Source organism: Mus caroli, chromosome 5 (genome assembly GCF_900094665.2).
Source record: "Mus caroli chromosome 5, CAROLI_EIJ_v1.1, whole genome shotgun sequence".
Taxonomy (NCBI): Eukaryota; Metazoa; Chordata; class Mammalia; order Rodentia; family Muridae; genus Mus; species Mus caroli.
Window position 1 is genome coordinate 110,413,199 of NC_034574.1, and position 16,574 is coordinate 110,429,772.

General features: G+C 47.5%; 1 protein-coding gene across 1 annotated transcript in view; it reads left to right on the plus strand.

Moving 5' to 3' along the window:
- The window catches only part of Ksr2 (kinase suppressor of ras 2), a 368,380-nt gene that overhangs the window by 54,642 nt on the left and 297,164 nt on the right, over positions 1 to 16,574 (plus strand). The gene's annotated exons all lie outside the window — the stretch shown is intronic.

Genomic DNA, 16,574 nt, shown 5'->3' on the forward strand with positions numbered 1-16,574 from the left:
GGGCTACACAGAGAAAGCCTGTCTTGAAAAAACCAAAAAAAAAAAAAAAAAAAAAAAAAAAAAAAAAAAAAAAAAAAAAAAAAAAAAAAAAAAAAAGAGATAGGAGGAGAAGCCCAGGTAACAACCGGTTTGCTGGAGAGCTAAAGATGACTTTGAACTTCTGATTCTCCTGCCTCCCTCCTGAGTGATGGGGCTACAAGTGGGCACCGCCACAGTCTATTTATGAGAAGGTTGGCACGGAACCCAGGGTTTTGCACATGCTGGGCAAACACTCCATCCACTGAGACACCCCCAGCCCTCACTTTCTCTGCTGTGTGTTCCGAGTTCCTGGCCCAGTTCCTGGCTTTACTCTTGCTTTTAATATAGGGTTTTGCTATATAGTCCAGACTATGTATGTATGTATGTATGTATGTATGTATTTTTGTGTGTGTTTTTGAAATAGAGTTTCTCTGTGTAGCCCTGGCTCTCCTGGAACTCCATCTGTAGATCAGGCTGGCCCCGGACTCAGTATCTGCTTGCCTCTGCTGTGCAAGTGCTGGGGTTAAAGGCACACACCATCACATCCAGCTCATGATCTATGCTTAACCTCTATGGTTCTGGGAGGACAGACTGATGCCACCTCAATTAGCATTTCCTCCTCTTTTTAAAGGTCAGAACAAGGAGATCTTGTAGCTGGGGATATGACTCAGAGGGTAGAGCATGCACCTAGCATACACAAAGCTCTGGGTTCGAGTCCCAGCAATGCATAAACCGGATGTAGTGCTGCGTGTCTGTCTGCAATCCCAGTACTCCGGAGGTGGAAACAGGAGGGTCAGAAGGTCAAGGTTATCCTTGAATAGGTAGTGACTTCAAGATCTATGATATGTGTGTGTGAGAGAGGGGGAGAGGGAGAGAGGGAGACAGAGAGAGACAGAGGCAGAGAGAGACAGAGAGAGACAGAGGCAGAGAGAGACAGAGAGAGAGAAAGAGAGAAGAGAGAGGGGGAGGGGGACAAGAAGGGGAGGGGAAGGAGGAGAGGAGGGGGAAGGGGAGGGAGAGTGGGAGGGAGAGAGGGAGAGGGATGGAGGAGAGAGAGAACACATACACACATTTGATATAACTTAGTCCAGATCTTTCTAGAGAGCCATGAATATGCCATTCCTGTTTTGTGGTTTGTTTTCTTTCATCTGCTCTTTTCTTCTCTGCCTGCTGTCTGATATCCAACCCGCACACAAAGCCACGACTCAAGGCCTGACCACCTGTCTCTTGGTCACCAGATCTTGTCTTCTGTGCCTTGTCCTTGAGAGGAGGCAGAGGGAGGCCACCACAGTGCTCCTGAGTTCTGCGGCTGCTCTCTGTTCTGGTGGGATCGTTGTAACAGGTTGTCTGCATGGCTCACTGCCCTTGTCTCTTCTGTTTCTGGAATTCACCTGTCCCTTCATGGTTTGCCAGTTCTGGAGTTCTGAGCACTCCAGTAGGTGGTACATTTGACCATGGGGAATACTCAAGGTGACTTGAGGTTAAGGGGTGTGTGTGTGTGTGTGTGTGTGTGTGTGTGTTTAAAAGGGGATTTCTTAGAGTAGCTGACAGACCCGAGTATTCTACCAGTAGCTGTCTCATGATGGGAAGGCCAAGGATCCAGTAGTTGTTCAATCTACGAGGCTGAATGCCTCTGTTGCTGCAATCCCAGAGGACTGCTGGGCTGCTAGTCTTTGGTCTGTGTGGGAATCTGGAAGAAGTGGGTTATAGCACCCTTGAGGAGTGCCTCAGCAGAAGGATAGATGAACTTGCCACCGAGAACCAGGGCAAGCAGGTGAAAAGCAAAAGTCCTTTTATATGAGCTCCACCACCAGAAGGTGGGGCCCAGATTGAGGGTGGGTCTTTCCACTTCAAATAATACAATCAAGAAAATCCCTCACAGATGTGCCAAAATGCTTGGGTTGGCAGAGGCAGTCAAGTTGACATCCAAGATTAACCACCACAAGTCCATCCTTTGTCATCTTGAAATCACAGTTCCTTCCTTTACTTCCAAATGAAAACGGTAAAAGGCCTTGTTGTTCCTGACGTGATAAGGCTATCTATCCCACACGTAACTGCCCATACATCATGTATTTTGGACTAGTTGACTGTGGTTTTTGAGAAGTGCTTAGTTCTCGCGCTGTCATGTGACTTAAATGTGATAATAACCATTAATTTATATCAGTTGATGCTATATCAGATGATGAGAGGAAAGAACACACAAAAAAATCTGCTTAATATGGGTATATAAGTGCATTAATGCACTTTTTTTTTCTTTTTCGCTTTTAAAGATGTACTTATTTATTTTATGTATATGAGTACACTGTCTCGGTCTTCAGACACACCAGAAGGGGGCATCGGATCCCATTACAGATGGTTGCGAGCCACTGTGTGGTTGCTAGGAATTGAACTCAGGACCCCTGGAAGAGCAACCAGTGCTCTTAACCCCTGAGCCATCTCTCCAGCCCTCTTTTTGCTTTTTCTTTGAGACAAGGTCTTACTTTGTAGCTCTGGCTGTCCGGAAACTCACTCTGTAGATGAGGCTGGCCTCCAACTCAGAGATTTGCCTGCCTCTGTCTCCCAAGTGCTGGGACTAAAGGTAACCACAGACACACTCTTAACAAAACAGAACAGAAATTCTCACCCGTCTGTTAAAATCTTCACTTCTGCAACAGGCCACACCGCATTGGCTGTTAGGTAGAACAAGCTTTCCCTTTCCCCTATGTATGTCCTCCACCCTTGGCCAGGTCTCCCAGGCCTCGGTTCTTCTCCTGGAGGAGTGACCCATATTCCAATCCCTGAGTGTCTTGGTCATTTGTTGCTCTGCCTGGATCAGGTTGTTGAAGTTTGACCCTGACCTTACTCATAGGGACCTGGTAGCACCAACCCTGAAAACCTCCTCTACTTTTTCTTAGCAGGGGTGGCATGTGTGTGTGTGTGATGTGTGCATGTCTGTACAAGGGAGGGCATGCTCATGACACATGCATGCAGAGGTCAAAGGACAAAGTCAAGTGTCAACCCTTGTCTTCTACTCCATTTGAGGCAGGATGTCTTGTTCACGGCTCTGCAGGCCCTGTTAGCTGCCCCATGAGCTTCCAGGGATTCTCCTGACTGTCTCTCCTCCCTCAGTGGGCCCTCCAGGGATTCAAACCTGCTCCTCGAATTTATTCACCAAGGGCCTTACTCAGCAGTGGCTCATCTCCCCAGTCTAATGTTGACATTTGTAGTCACGGTCCTGCAATGGCTTTGGCTTGCACTGGGAAACCTGTCAACTAGGTTGCCACATCCGTGCCCTCCCAGAATGAGAGAGAGGCTACCAGGAGGAGAATGCAACAGTTACATTAGCTTGAACACATGTTTTTATTTTTAAAAAGGCTCATTTTAATTATTTTAAAATCATGTGTATGTATATATCTATCTATCTATATATATATGCATGTGAGTGCAGGTGCTTGAGGAGGACAGAAGAGGGTGACAGAGTCCCGTGAAGCTAGACAGGTGGCAGAGAGCCTCCTGATGTTGGTGGTTGGAAGTTGTTGCTTTTTCTCTCCATCCACTGAACATATGTGTTTTCAAAATCAATAGTAATTGCTGCTTTCAAACGCATGGTGGTGGTGGTGGTGGTGGTGGTGGCGGTGGCAGAGGCCATAGAGAAGGTAGGCAGTTGACACGGTTGGGAAACAATGCTCCAACTGTTGAGGGTATAATCCTGGGATTTAAATCCAACAGGATTCCAGTCTGAAATCTGATACTTAAAGGGGCAACCTTAAGCCACTGTGGCCTCATCCTTTAGATGGGATGGGTCATATCGCCTCCCTCACAGGACCTTGGGTAGGTGCAGTGAAGATAAAAATGCAGAATGCTTAGGAGAGGCCAGATGGCACATGGTAAAAAGTCCAATGTAGAGATGCAATTGGGGATTTTGTTTTAAGGAGATGACACTGCTACTGTGGCTATAGGCTCCTCCCATGCTTCTGGGCTCAAGCAATCCTTCTACCTCACCTGCTAAGTAGCTGGGACTACAGATATGCACTACCATGCCCAGCTAGGATATTTATTTCTTGGGGGGCGTAGGAGTGTGTGTGTGCATGTATATGTGTGCATGTGTGTGTGTCTGTGCATATGTGTGTGTATGTATGTGTGTGAGTGTGTCTGTGTGAGTGTGTGTGCATGCGTGTGTATTTGTACATGTGTGTGCATGTGTGTGTGTGTGTGCATGTGTGTGTGTGTGTATGTGTATGTATGTGTATACTCCATGACATGCATGTGGAGGTCAGAGGACAACCTGTGGGAACAACTCTCTTCTATCATGTGAGTCCCAAGGATTGAAGTGAATTTTTCAGGTTTGGCTTGCCAGCAAATACCCTGACTGGCTGAGCCATCACCTCCCACCTCCCGGGACCTGTTTCCTTATGTCCTAAAGACAGGCTGCATGTAAACAGAGCACATGTGGAAGTCAGGAATCTGAGTCATACAGACTGGGCTTCTGAAGCCTCGTCAGCCCCTGTGTGATGGAGGGCAGAGGGAACTGTGCTCAAACATCCCAAACAATTCCCTCCTCATTTGCTAGAAGCATCTTTGGGTTCTACGGGATGAGGATGGAAGGGGTGGTGAGGCTGGGGGAATCCCAGCTTTGAGTAGTGTCAGGACCACAGTCACGTTCCCTGTGAGTGGTCACCCTTGATGTGGGAGTTTCCTTCCTTCCGTGGTTGCCATGTGAACATCTGGGAAAGAAGAAACTTTCAAAAGTCCTTAAAAAAAGATTAGAGTCAAGGTCTCACTACGTAGCTGAGACTCATCTTGAACTTGCGACCATCCCACCTCAGCCTCCTAAATTCTGTGATCGTAGCTGTGCACTACCAGGCGTGGCCTCGAATCCTGTGTGTCTGGAGGCCGGAGGCTGACTTCTGGTGGTGGCTTCTACCGCTCTCCACTGATTTTTGAGGCAGCCCCTCTCAAGCTTAGTCCTTGCCTAAGGTGGCCAGTCAGCTCCTGAAATCCTCCTGGTTCTGCCCTAACCCCAGCACTGGTGTGTGCTACCACACCTGGCTTTTTATGTGGATTCTGGATTTGAACTCAGGGCCTCATGCTTATGCATCAGGAACTTTACTGACCTATTCTTCCTCCCTGCCCACTGTTACCCTCAGCATCATTAGCACAGGGACTAATCCAAACAATTAGTCCTTCCTTCCATGGCAACCACAGAAAGAAGGAAACTCCCACATCAAGGGTGACCACTCACAGGGAACGTGACTGTGGTCCTGACACTACGCAAAGCTGGGATTCCCCCAGCCTCACCACCCCTTCCATCCTCATCCCGTAGAACCCAGAGATGTTTCTAGCAAATGAGGAGGGAATTGTTTGGGATGTTTGATTGGACTACAGCACTCTGAGCATGGGGTGGGGGTCAGGGGCTAGGGGTCAGGGGGTGGGGAGCCAGGAGGTGGGGGTCAGGGGTCAGGAAATGGGGGACAGGGGTCAGGGGGTGCAGTGTTGGTCATATTGGGGAGCTTGAGTTGTCTATTTCTTTTCTTTTCTTTTTTTCGAGACAAGGTTTCTCTGTGTAGCCCTGGCTGTCCTGGAACTCACTTTGTAGACCAGGCTGGCCTCAAACTCAGAAATCCTCTTGCCTCTGCCTCCCAAGTGCTGGGATTAAAGGCGTGCGCCACCACTGCCCGGCCCGAGTTGTCTCTTTCTGGGTAGAGTTGCAGAATAAAATCCAAAATTCAAATTTTATACATATACACTATACACACACACACACACACGCATATACATATATATATAAATATATATATGTATATATATATATATTTCGACTACCTCAAATCCAGATAGATATCCTTATCTTTTCTATTGACCTGTGAAATCGCATGCGTTTAATTGTGGATTTTTACTGACGCGTAGAAATGGCTCCTACAAGCATGATGTTGAAGTACCCGAGTTTATTGCTAATGTTCGGGTTGGGGACGACTTCCATCTCAGGCTGCACTGCACATTTCTTTGCGGCAGACACATTCAGGACCGCGTGCCTCCTTGCTTTTCTGGGATGTGCCGTCTGTGAGTTAGTGTGGGGAGTCACAGTTCTGTGCAGTCACACACCGGAGAATCTCTTTCGTCCCTCACTGTCAGTTGATACCTGGTGACCAACCTTAGCAGTGAGCACTGAGTGTGTACATGTGTGTGTGTGTGTGTATGTGTACTCTCTTCTGTGTGCTCAGGCTTAGAGGCTAGACATTGACTTCGGGTGGTCTATTCCATCACTTTCCACTTTAGTTTTTGGGGGTGGGTGGGTGATGGGGACCTCTCATTGAACCAGAACTTGCCATTTGGTCTGGCTAGTGAGCTCCTGGGATCCCCCTGTCTTCCTACTCCCAGAAATGGGTGCACCACCATGCCTCGCTTCCTCTCCGATGCCAGAGATCCAGACTCAGGCCCTCATGTCTTCACAGTAAGCATTCCACCTACTGGGCCATCTCCCTAGTCCTCACAAACACCGTTCCTTTTAAAATTTTATGGATTGTTGTGATGATGTGTGTATATGCATGCTATGTGTATGTGTGCGTGTGTGTACACATGGGAGATGTGGGTACGCATGTGGTATGACACACATGGAGGTCAGAGGGCGGCTTCATGGGGTCAAGTTTTCACCCTCCGCCTTTACAAGGGTTCTGAGAGTCCAGCTCAAGTTGCCAGGCGCGTGTGACAATTCCCATCACCCACTGAGCTGTCTCACCAGCTGTTTACAAAAAAAAAAAATCACATTTCTTATCTCCTTATTTATGTGTACCTGTGATACTTTTTATATGTTCAGCCCAGGGAGTGGCACTATTGGAGGGTGTGGTCCTATTGGAGTGGGTGTGGCCTTATTGGAGTAGGTGTGGTCCTGTTGGAGCAGGTGTGGCCCTGTTGGAGTAGGTGTGGCTCTGTTGGAGAAGGTGTGACCCTGTTGGTGTAGGTGTGGCCCTGTTGGAGTAGGTGTGGCCCTGTTGGTGTAGGTGTGGCCCTGTTGGAGTAGGTGTGTCACTGTGGGCGTGGGCTTTAAGACCCTAGTTCTAGCTGCTTGGAAGTTAGTATTCTGCTAGTAGCCTTCAGATGAAGATGTAGAACTCTTAGCTCCTTCTGCACCATGTCTGCCTGGATGCTGCCATGCTCCCACACTGATGATAATGAACTGAACCTGTGAACCTGTAAGCCAGCCCCAATTAAATTAAACTCCTTATAAGAGTTGCCTTGGTCATGGTGTCTGTTCATAGCAGTAAAACCCTCACTAAGACAGTACCTTTGTGGCATAACCCACTTGCTACAACCATGGGATCAGAGAATGACTTTCAGGAGTGGGTGGGTTCTGCCACGTTGGGTCGTAGGGATTGAACTCAGGCTATCAGGCTTGACTGCAAGTCCCTTTACTGGCTGAGTCATCTTGTTGGCCCCATAAACACCTTCCTGATGAGAACATCTTCCATCCAGTGTCAAAGGCCTGCTTACACTGAATTCATACTCATTGCCCCACTAAGACTCACATTCACCCAGACATGACTCTGATTTTACTTGCTAACTGTGACCACTCTGGGGTCCAGCGCTGATTGTCACCAAGCTGTTCAGACACGAGTCACACATAGATTGGTCAGTGTATCTGTGATGAAGGTTCCAGTAAGACATTGGGCAGGCTGAGCAGAAACATTTTAGTTTTTTTTTTTTTTGTATGTGTGTATGTGTTTGTGTGCATGTTCACGTGTGCATATTCACGTGTGTGGGGGTATGTACATGTGTAAGTGAGTGCTTGTAGAGGCCAGAGGTCAACTTTAAATGTAATTCCCTAGGCACCCTCAATCTATCCCCCTCTCTCTCCTTCCCTCTCTCCTCTCTCTCTCCCCACTTCCTTCTTTCCTTCCTTCCTTTCTTCCTTCCTTCCTTCTTTCTTTGGATTTATTGTATCTGTTAGGTATGTTTTGCTTGCAAGTATGTCTGGGCACCAAGGGTGTAGAGTACCCAAGGAGACCAGAAGACAGCATCCTATCTGGAGTCATAGATGGTTGGGAGCCTCCATGTGGGTGCTGGGAACTGGATCAGGGTCCTCTGGAAGAGCAACCAGTGCTCTTAACTATGGAGCCACCTCTTCAGCATCCTCCCCATATCCCTGACCTTTCTGTGAGATGGGGCCTCTCACTGGCCAAGTAGATTAGGTTCCCACAGAGTCTGTGTCTACTGAGTGCTGGGATTACAGGTTCCTATGTCATTGCCTGATGTTTTTAAATGGGTTCTGGGGATTGAACTGAGATCCTCATATTTGTGTCAGGTACTTTACTGGCTAAGCTATCTCCCTAGCCAAGCAGAGATATCACTTAAAAAACAAAACAAAACAAAAACAAAACACAAAAACGTATGTGATTTTTTTTTTTAAAGACAGGGTCTCACTATGTAGCCTTGGCTGTCCCAGAACTTTCTCTGTAGATCAGGTTGGCCTTGAACAAAGAAATCTGCCTGCCTCTACCTTGCGAGTGTTGGAATTAGTGATGTGTGTGTACCACAATGCCTTGCTGAGGCATTTTAATACCTGAGTCCATTTATATTAATCTTGGAGGTCCTTTCAACCGTTTCTGGGTCTTTCCTGGTCGGTGTATTTGATTGCTACAAGAACACCCAATTTGGGTTCAAAATTGATTATCTACTCAGTAATGATTTGTACATGAGGATGGAATTATTGAATTTCTTATGATGGTGGGATTTGAACCCAGTGCCTCTCACATGTTTGGCAAACACTCTACCACTGAACCACGGTCCCAACCCAAGATGGATGTTTTTTGACTGAAAAGCTGGGCCATTTCTGATAGCATCTCTCAGAAGTCTTAGCGTCTTACAGTTTGAGGTCAGAGGAAGGTTGTCTGGCCCTCTGCACACTATAAAATATCGTCTCCGAAATGAGGATTGAGTTTCGTGCTGGAAAAAGAGGAAACCATGTTTGGTCCCAGTTTAGTGTCTTGCTTCTGAGTTCTCAAACATTCCGGAGACAAAAAGTGCCTTGGCCAAAACTTACACAGCGGTGGAGTTGGAGGTGGGTTAGACTTATCTGCTGGGTGGGCTATCTGTGCAGCTGCAGCGACTCTTCCATCTGCTTCTGGCAGCAAACCATGTGGTCTGATGGACCTGAGATGTTCTTGATGGGTGTGTTATTGAGTTGTGACACAGACACCTATGCTTAGACTCATGGGCAAAGCCTTCCTCTGGTTCAAGTGCGGGTGGTGGTAGTGTGCGCAAAACAAGCCATCACCGCTTTCTCTTCCCTAATAGCTGCAACCTGGCTGCCCCCTACAGAGACCCCTACAGAGACCCCCTTTGAGCCCTTGACTGAAACCCCCTACTGTGACCCCACAGAGACCCCCTACTGAGATGAATGGAAGAGCATCCCTGGTTGAGTAGCTGGTATCCTCTCTCCATGCAAACACAGCCCAGCCAATCCCAGCTTTTCTGTACATGTGTCTGTCTTTTCTTCAATTCCCTCTCCTCACCAGACCTTGGTTTCCAGGACCAAGCTGTGCAGGATGTGGCAAGGGTTCTCACATGGCTTAGCCTGGCCTCGGAGGATGACCTTGATGGTCAGGTTCTCCTGCCTGACTCATGGGGTGCTGGGGATTGAACCCAGGGCTTTGTGCATGCTAGGGGAACACTCTACCTACTGACCCATAGCCCCCCCACCTGGACACATTATTAAATACAGTTTGTGGCTATGATGCAGATACTCCTAGGATAGCAAGCAAGGGGTTACAGGTGGAAGGTGACCTTGCCTGTCTGACATCCTAGAGACTCAGCCATCTCTTCACCTATTTGAAGGAGAGGCATGTCCGAAGTCCCTAGTCCTGTGTCTGGCACACACCACATCTTCAGTAAATACAGATAGCCATTTTAACAAAAATGTCCTATCTGCTTGCTTGGATTTTCCCTTCATTTGATACATTTTGATACATTCATGCAATTACTATTATTATGACTTTTTTGTGGTCATGGGGATTGAATCTGGGGCCTTCTGCATGCTAGGAAAATTCTCAGGTCAATGCCTGGTGTTTTTAAATGGGTTCTGGGCAGTGAACCAAGGTCTTCATCTACAGCACGTCTGGGTGTGGTTAGGGAGCCGTCTAATGGCAGGTCCTCATCCTAAAGTGAAGATTGGGTTAGTCTTATGTTTGATCTGCATTCTAGAAAGATAATATGCTTTTCCTTCTGTATAGAGTGAGGAAGGTTCAGTCGCCGCTGTGTTGGATTTTGGGGCAGAGTCAGCCAACCTCTGGGGGAGCAATCAAGGGCCCTTTACACTCTGTTTCAAACAATTGATCTTGGCAGCTCCTGAACGTCATGCACTCTCATTCTGTGGTCTCATGGGTCAGGAGCATAGAGCACATCTGGCTGGGTCCCCTACCCAGGACCTCACATGGCTGCAGTCCCCATTGGCTGGGCTGTGTTTTCAACTGAAGCCAGATCTGTGTTGGTTAGGTGTTCATTAAAGTTGCTTGGTGGCCCCCTGCCCTCGCTTTCCTCTAATGAAGCAAGGCGCGTGCTCTGGGGTCACTGAACGGGGTGGAACATTCAAAGCTCAGTATCAGAGGGGAAGTTCCTGGGGCCATTAGACTTCTGCTTCTTGCAGGCACCTTGAAGAACCCTCTTTTGTATCGATGCTCTTACTTTGAGAAAATTCCAACTTCTCATGGACTTTATCTATGGTTTCTTCTTGATTTGTGTTCTTAAGTGGGGGAAGAGAGTAGTTGGTTGTTCAATTTTGGGATAGAGAAGTCTGACCTTTTTTAAAAAATCATGTTTAATATCTGTAATATATCAATCCAATTTATAGCTACTAATGACCTGGGAGCTAGCAGGGTAATATGTTTCCCCTTCAAATGTGTTTGGTTCTCAGAAAACACTTTTTTTTTCCAGCTATGGTAGTTTGAGTGAGAAATGCACCCCCCCCCCCAATACATGTCCCATAGGCTCATGTGTTTAAACACTCGGTCCCCAGCTGGTGAGGTTCTGGAGCCTGTCAATGAGGAGTTTTCCTTGGTAGAGGAAATATGCTATTGGGGGTGGGCTTTGAGAGTGTATACCCTTGCCCCACTCCCAATTCATGCTCTCTGCTTCCTGTGTGTGGCTGAGATACGGCCTCCCGCCTTTCTTCTGCCGCTGTGCTTTTCCCACAGCTATGTACATCCAGCCCTCTGGAACCAAGGGCTGACATAAATCCTTGCTCTCTTCTATCTGCCTATCTATCACCTATGTATGTATCTATGTATGTATGTATCTATCTATCATCTATTTATAATCTATCTAATCTAGCTTATCTATCTACCATCTATCACCTATGTATGTATCTATTTATCTATGAATCTATTATCTATCATCTATCTACCTATCATCTATTTATCATCTATCTATCTATCTATCTATCTATCTATCTATCTATCTATCTATCATCTATGTATGTATGTATCATCTATTTATCTATGTATGTATGCATCTATCTATCTATCTATCTATCTATCTAATTCTTCTCTCATAAACTACATCCCAACTGCAGTTCTTCTTCCTTTTATCTTCCCAGGCCCTCTCCCCCTCCACTCTCCCTCAGTCTCCCTTCAGAAAAGAGCAGGCCTCCCAGCAAACAACCAAACATGGCATAAAAAGTTTCAATAAGACTAGGCAACTCCCCTAATCTCAAGGCCAAAAAAGGTCACACGGTAGGAGGAAAAGGGTCCCAGGAGAAGGCAAAAGAACCAGAGACACCCCCGCTCCCATTGTTAGGAGAGTCACAGGAAGACCAAGCTACCCAACCATAACATGAATGCAGAGAGCCTAGGTCAGATTCCCCAGGACTGGGGAGGCCGAGACAGGCGGACTCCTGAAGCTCAGTGACCCACAGACCGGGGTGGGGGGTGGTTGGTGACACTTGAGGATATCTGAAGTTGACCTATGGCCTCCTCAAGTGTGTGCACACTTATGTCCCTGCATACACGTACTTGCATGCCCACATATGCACCTTATAGCTGTTGGGCTAGTGTAAGCCTAGGGTGGATAAAGGAGAGAGACTTTTTGGAACAGAAGGGGGGCCTTCTGGGATCACCTGGCTCTGTTTGCTGCTTCAGGCAGGGATTTACTCTGGCTTTGCTCACACAAACAGAAACAAGACGACCCAGTAGCCTGCGAAAGTACAAAGAGAAGCAGTCGTCTGGTTGCTTCTTGAACCTGAAGAGTTTTGAAGTGTGATTGCTTTTTACTCAGGATGGCAATTTAGAGGCATGAAGTGTACCCGGCTCTCCCTCTCCTCCTTCCCTTCTCTCTGTGTATACATGGGTGTTTGTGAGTCTGCATTTGTGTGTGAGAGTTCATATGTGTCTGTAAGAGTGTGTGTAAGAGTGTGTGTCTGTCTGTATGTGTGTGGGTGTAACTTTGTATGTGTGTATGTGTGAGCATGTGTGCGCATGTGTGTGTATATATGAGTGTGTATAAGTCTATATGTGTGTGAGTTTGTATGTGTGTATGTATGTATATGTGTGTGTGAATGTGTATGTGTGAGTCTGTATGTATGTATGTGTGTGTGTGTTTTTCAAGACAGGGTTTCTCTGTGTAGCCCTGACTGTCCTGGAACTCACTCTGAAGACCAGGCTGGCCTCAAACTCAGAAATTCACCTGCCTCTGCCTCCCAAGTGCTGGGACTAAAGGCGTGCGCCACCATGCCCGGCGTGTATGTGTGTGTATGTGTGAGTGTGGGTGAGTCTATATGTGTGTGTATGTGTGAGTGTGTGTATGTATGTGTGTTTCTGAATGTGTGTATGTGTGTGTGTGTAAGTTTGTCTCTGTGCGTGTGTGAGTCTGTATGCGTGTATGTGTGAGTGTGTGTGTCTGTGTGTATGTGACTGTATGTGAAGGTCTGAATGTGTGTATGTGTGAGAATGTGTGTATGACTCCATCACTTCTGTCTCTCTCCATCTATTTTGTAACATGGTGTCATGTAGCTCTGGCTAGCCTCTCTCTCACTATATAGATGAGGAGACCTCGAACTTCTGAACTTCCAAGGTTCCTACCTTCTAATCAGCCTACTAAGGGCTATGGTCACAGACATATACCATCATGTTAGATGTATACAGCACTGGGGGGGGGGGATAGAACCCAGGGCTTCATGCATGCTAGCTAGGCAAGTGCTCTTCCAAGTGAGTGACAGCCCAGCCCTTTCTGAAGCTCGTTTGAACTTCCTGGTTCCCTAAGACATAGTGCAGGGGCAGAGGTCGCAAGAGGCCGCTGGGTGGTGAATCTCAGGGCTGCATTTGGTTTTACAGTCTCCATGAGTGACATTTCAGATGGAATGTAATCACACACACACACACACACACACACACACACACACACACACACCCCTGCCAGCCGTCTTGGGGAGTGGTTTGCTCTCCACCCAGCTGTATGCCGAGCGAGCGTTTTCAGTGGAGACCTAAAGAGACATCAGTACTTCCAGCCACTTTGACTTGCGCTTTCTGCAGCGCAAAAACCCCAACATTTCCCATGTCAGCATCTCTGTGATGTCCGTATCACAGAGATCTAGTACCTTAGCCAACCAGCTCATATCCTCAAATAGGAAAATCAGCCAGCCAGTACTTATTTTTGTATCAAAGGGGATTTCCACAGGGGAGAGAATTTTCCTCCCCACAGAAGGTCATCGCCACCTCAAACGCAGGTGTATTTAGCCGGGCTGTGAGGATCGGGCTGTGAGGATCGTGCTGAAGACGTGAAGAAACACGGATGTGGGCTTGCCCCTGCGTGGCAGGAGGCAGTAGCTGAAGGTGGATTGTATTTCTGGACAGTGCAGAGCTGATGTGGCCTGCCTTTTATGTACGCTTCCTGATCATGCAAGCTGCAGAGGGCCAGCACTTGCCTCATTCTTCAAAGAAGCAGAGATAGGAGCATCTCGGGGTCTGGGGAGGCAGCCCTCGCTCCCTTAGTACAGCCTGCTGGGAGCAGGGCTATTCTGGGCAGCCACGTCTTTTCCTTGGCTTCAGTGCCTGCATCAGTTAAGTTCAGCTCCGCCACCCGCCTGTGTTCTGGATAATGTGGCTCGGACCTGGCGCCTGCCACAGCTTAGAACAAGGTGTTAGGAAGATGGCAGAAGTGTGAGCCTGGCCCCTCCTCCCCGAGCGCAGCCCCTTCCTGCTGACTTGGGTAGTGAGGCAGGTAGGGGACACACAGCCTCCATCCCGCTGTCTCCTGCTTAGCACAGCAGTGCCTTACCACTCTCTGCCCATCTTTCACCCTTAAGGAGCCTTGAGCTATGAGGCTGGTGATTGACAGCTCCCCCATTTAATCTGGTGGAGACCGCAGGATGCCGGAGTCACTTTTTTTTAATCACTTGTACAAGGCTATGCAACATGACTGTAATTCCCGACTACTTTTTATTATGCTAAAGTCACTCCTTACCCGGTGGCGCATGCATGTGTGCGAGTGCACACATGCATGTATATATGTGTGTGCGCATGCATGTGTGTATATGTGTGCACACCTTAGGATAAGGAGGGCTGGGGATGACTATCAGGATTCTGTTCTTTCCTTCAGCCACGCAGGTCCCAGATATTGAGCTTTGGCAGCAAGCCCCCTTTACCCACTGAGCCATCTCACTGGCCCCTTTAATGGCTTGGACATTTCTTATCCATGGGATCACACCATGGGATCCTTTCACTCCGTGTGGTTTCAAGGTTCATCCATACTGTACTGCACGTTAATAGTTGGTTCCTCTTTTCTGGCTGAATAATATTCCATTGTTGGACCATACCAGCACATGTATATGTTTGCCTTGCTGATCATCATTCAGACTGTTTCGACTGTTGACTGGTATGAATAATATTCCTCTGAGTATTCCTCTGCAAGCCTTGATTCATATTCTCAAATTCTGGAGCTGTCGAGTCTATGCTTAATAGTTTGAGGAACCCCAGACAGTTGTCATCAGCGGCCGTGCCCTCACCTGCAGCGTCAGAGGGCTCAGTTCCTGTGCACTCGCGTGTATTACATTTATTTATTCACCGGGGGTGGCATGTGCGTGTGTAGAGGTCAGAGGACAACTTGCAGGAGTTAATTTCTCTTCTTCCACCTTGTGGGGTTGGGGGATGGAACTCAGTTTTGTCAGGCTTGGCAGCAAGCTCTTTACCTACTGAGCCATGTCAGAAGCCCCATTGTCTGTCTTTTGTATTATAGTAGGTGTGGAACAACCTGGACATTAAAAAAGAAACAAAAAAACACCAAGAAAAGCCTCCACTTCTCTCCACCCAGAACAATTACTTCATTATTAGTTTAAATCCCCCAGGCTGAGTCACATGCACAGTGGGTTTGAGACACCCCCCCCCCCGCCCCCGGGCTGGTGGGAGAATTTTCTTGTGCAATGTTTAATAGTCTTCCACTTTGGGTCTGTAGTGGGTGAAGGGTCAGCCCCAGGACCCTGTTGGACACAAAGCTGAAAGCATTCAGAACCATGGATGAAAGTCTCCCCGTGTGGCTCCGGCTGGCCCGGAAGTCACTGTTCTCCTGGCTCTCTTTAGATGCCCAGATTACAGGTGTGTGCCAGCGAACTTGCCATATGTGACATTTTAATAGGAAATATTTCCATGAAATATTTAAATGCCCAGCAAATGCCAAAGGCTCACAAAGATGAAAGGAATGTTTTACATAAAGGGAGCCACTGACCCAAACTTAAAAAGTTTGCCTTAATGTCCCCATCCACAAGTCGGCGCAATTAGACCCTGTCTCATGGATACTGTTGGTGTTGATTTTTAACTTTAAGAAATTATTCCTTATGAACTAGGGATGTGGCTTGCTCTAGCTGCCTGTCCAGCATTGCATGGCCCTGGGCTGCGTCCTCAGCCTTGTTAAATGAGAAAGAACAGTTCTACATGAGAGTGTTTTTATCCTTGCTTGCCCAGGTTCAGTACTGCCGTAACTTTTACACCCAGGAGAAAGAAGAAATTTTACCCATCGCGGGTGGGAATGTGAACGGGTACGGCCAGCATGGAAATCAGTAAAGAGGTTCTTCAAAAAAGTAATGATAGAATTACCATATGATCTTGCTCTTTCACTCCTTGGGTACTTAACCAAAGGAGACTCAGTCGACACGGCAGAGAGATGCCCGAGTGTCCGTGTTCACAGCCATAGTATTCATGACAGCTGAGAGACAGAGCCACTTAGACATCTATCCACAGATTTAAAAAAAAGGGGGGGATAAAGAGATGTGGTTGGGATTCACAGTGGGATTTTATTCAGCTGTGAAAAAAACACTGAGTCAGGGCGTGAGCAGGAGCATGACGGAACCGGACACCATATCGAGAGGGTCAGGGGCCGTGTCGGAGACATTCAACCCATGTGCCTCTCTCATATCAGACTCTAGGCTTAAATGTGTGTGTGTAAGTCACAGAAATAGCAAAGGGGAAAGGGAACCATGAAAGGGGAGAGGGGAGTTTAGAGCAGAGGGGAAGGTGACAAAGGAGAGGGCAATGGATGCGGGGAATATGAAAGAAGAAGGCATCGGCTCTGTTGGGGGAGGGGAGGGAGGTGACCAGAAA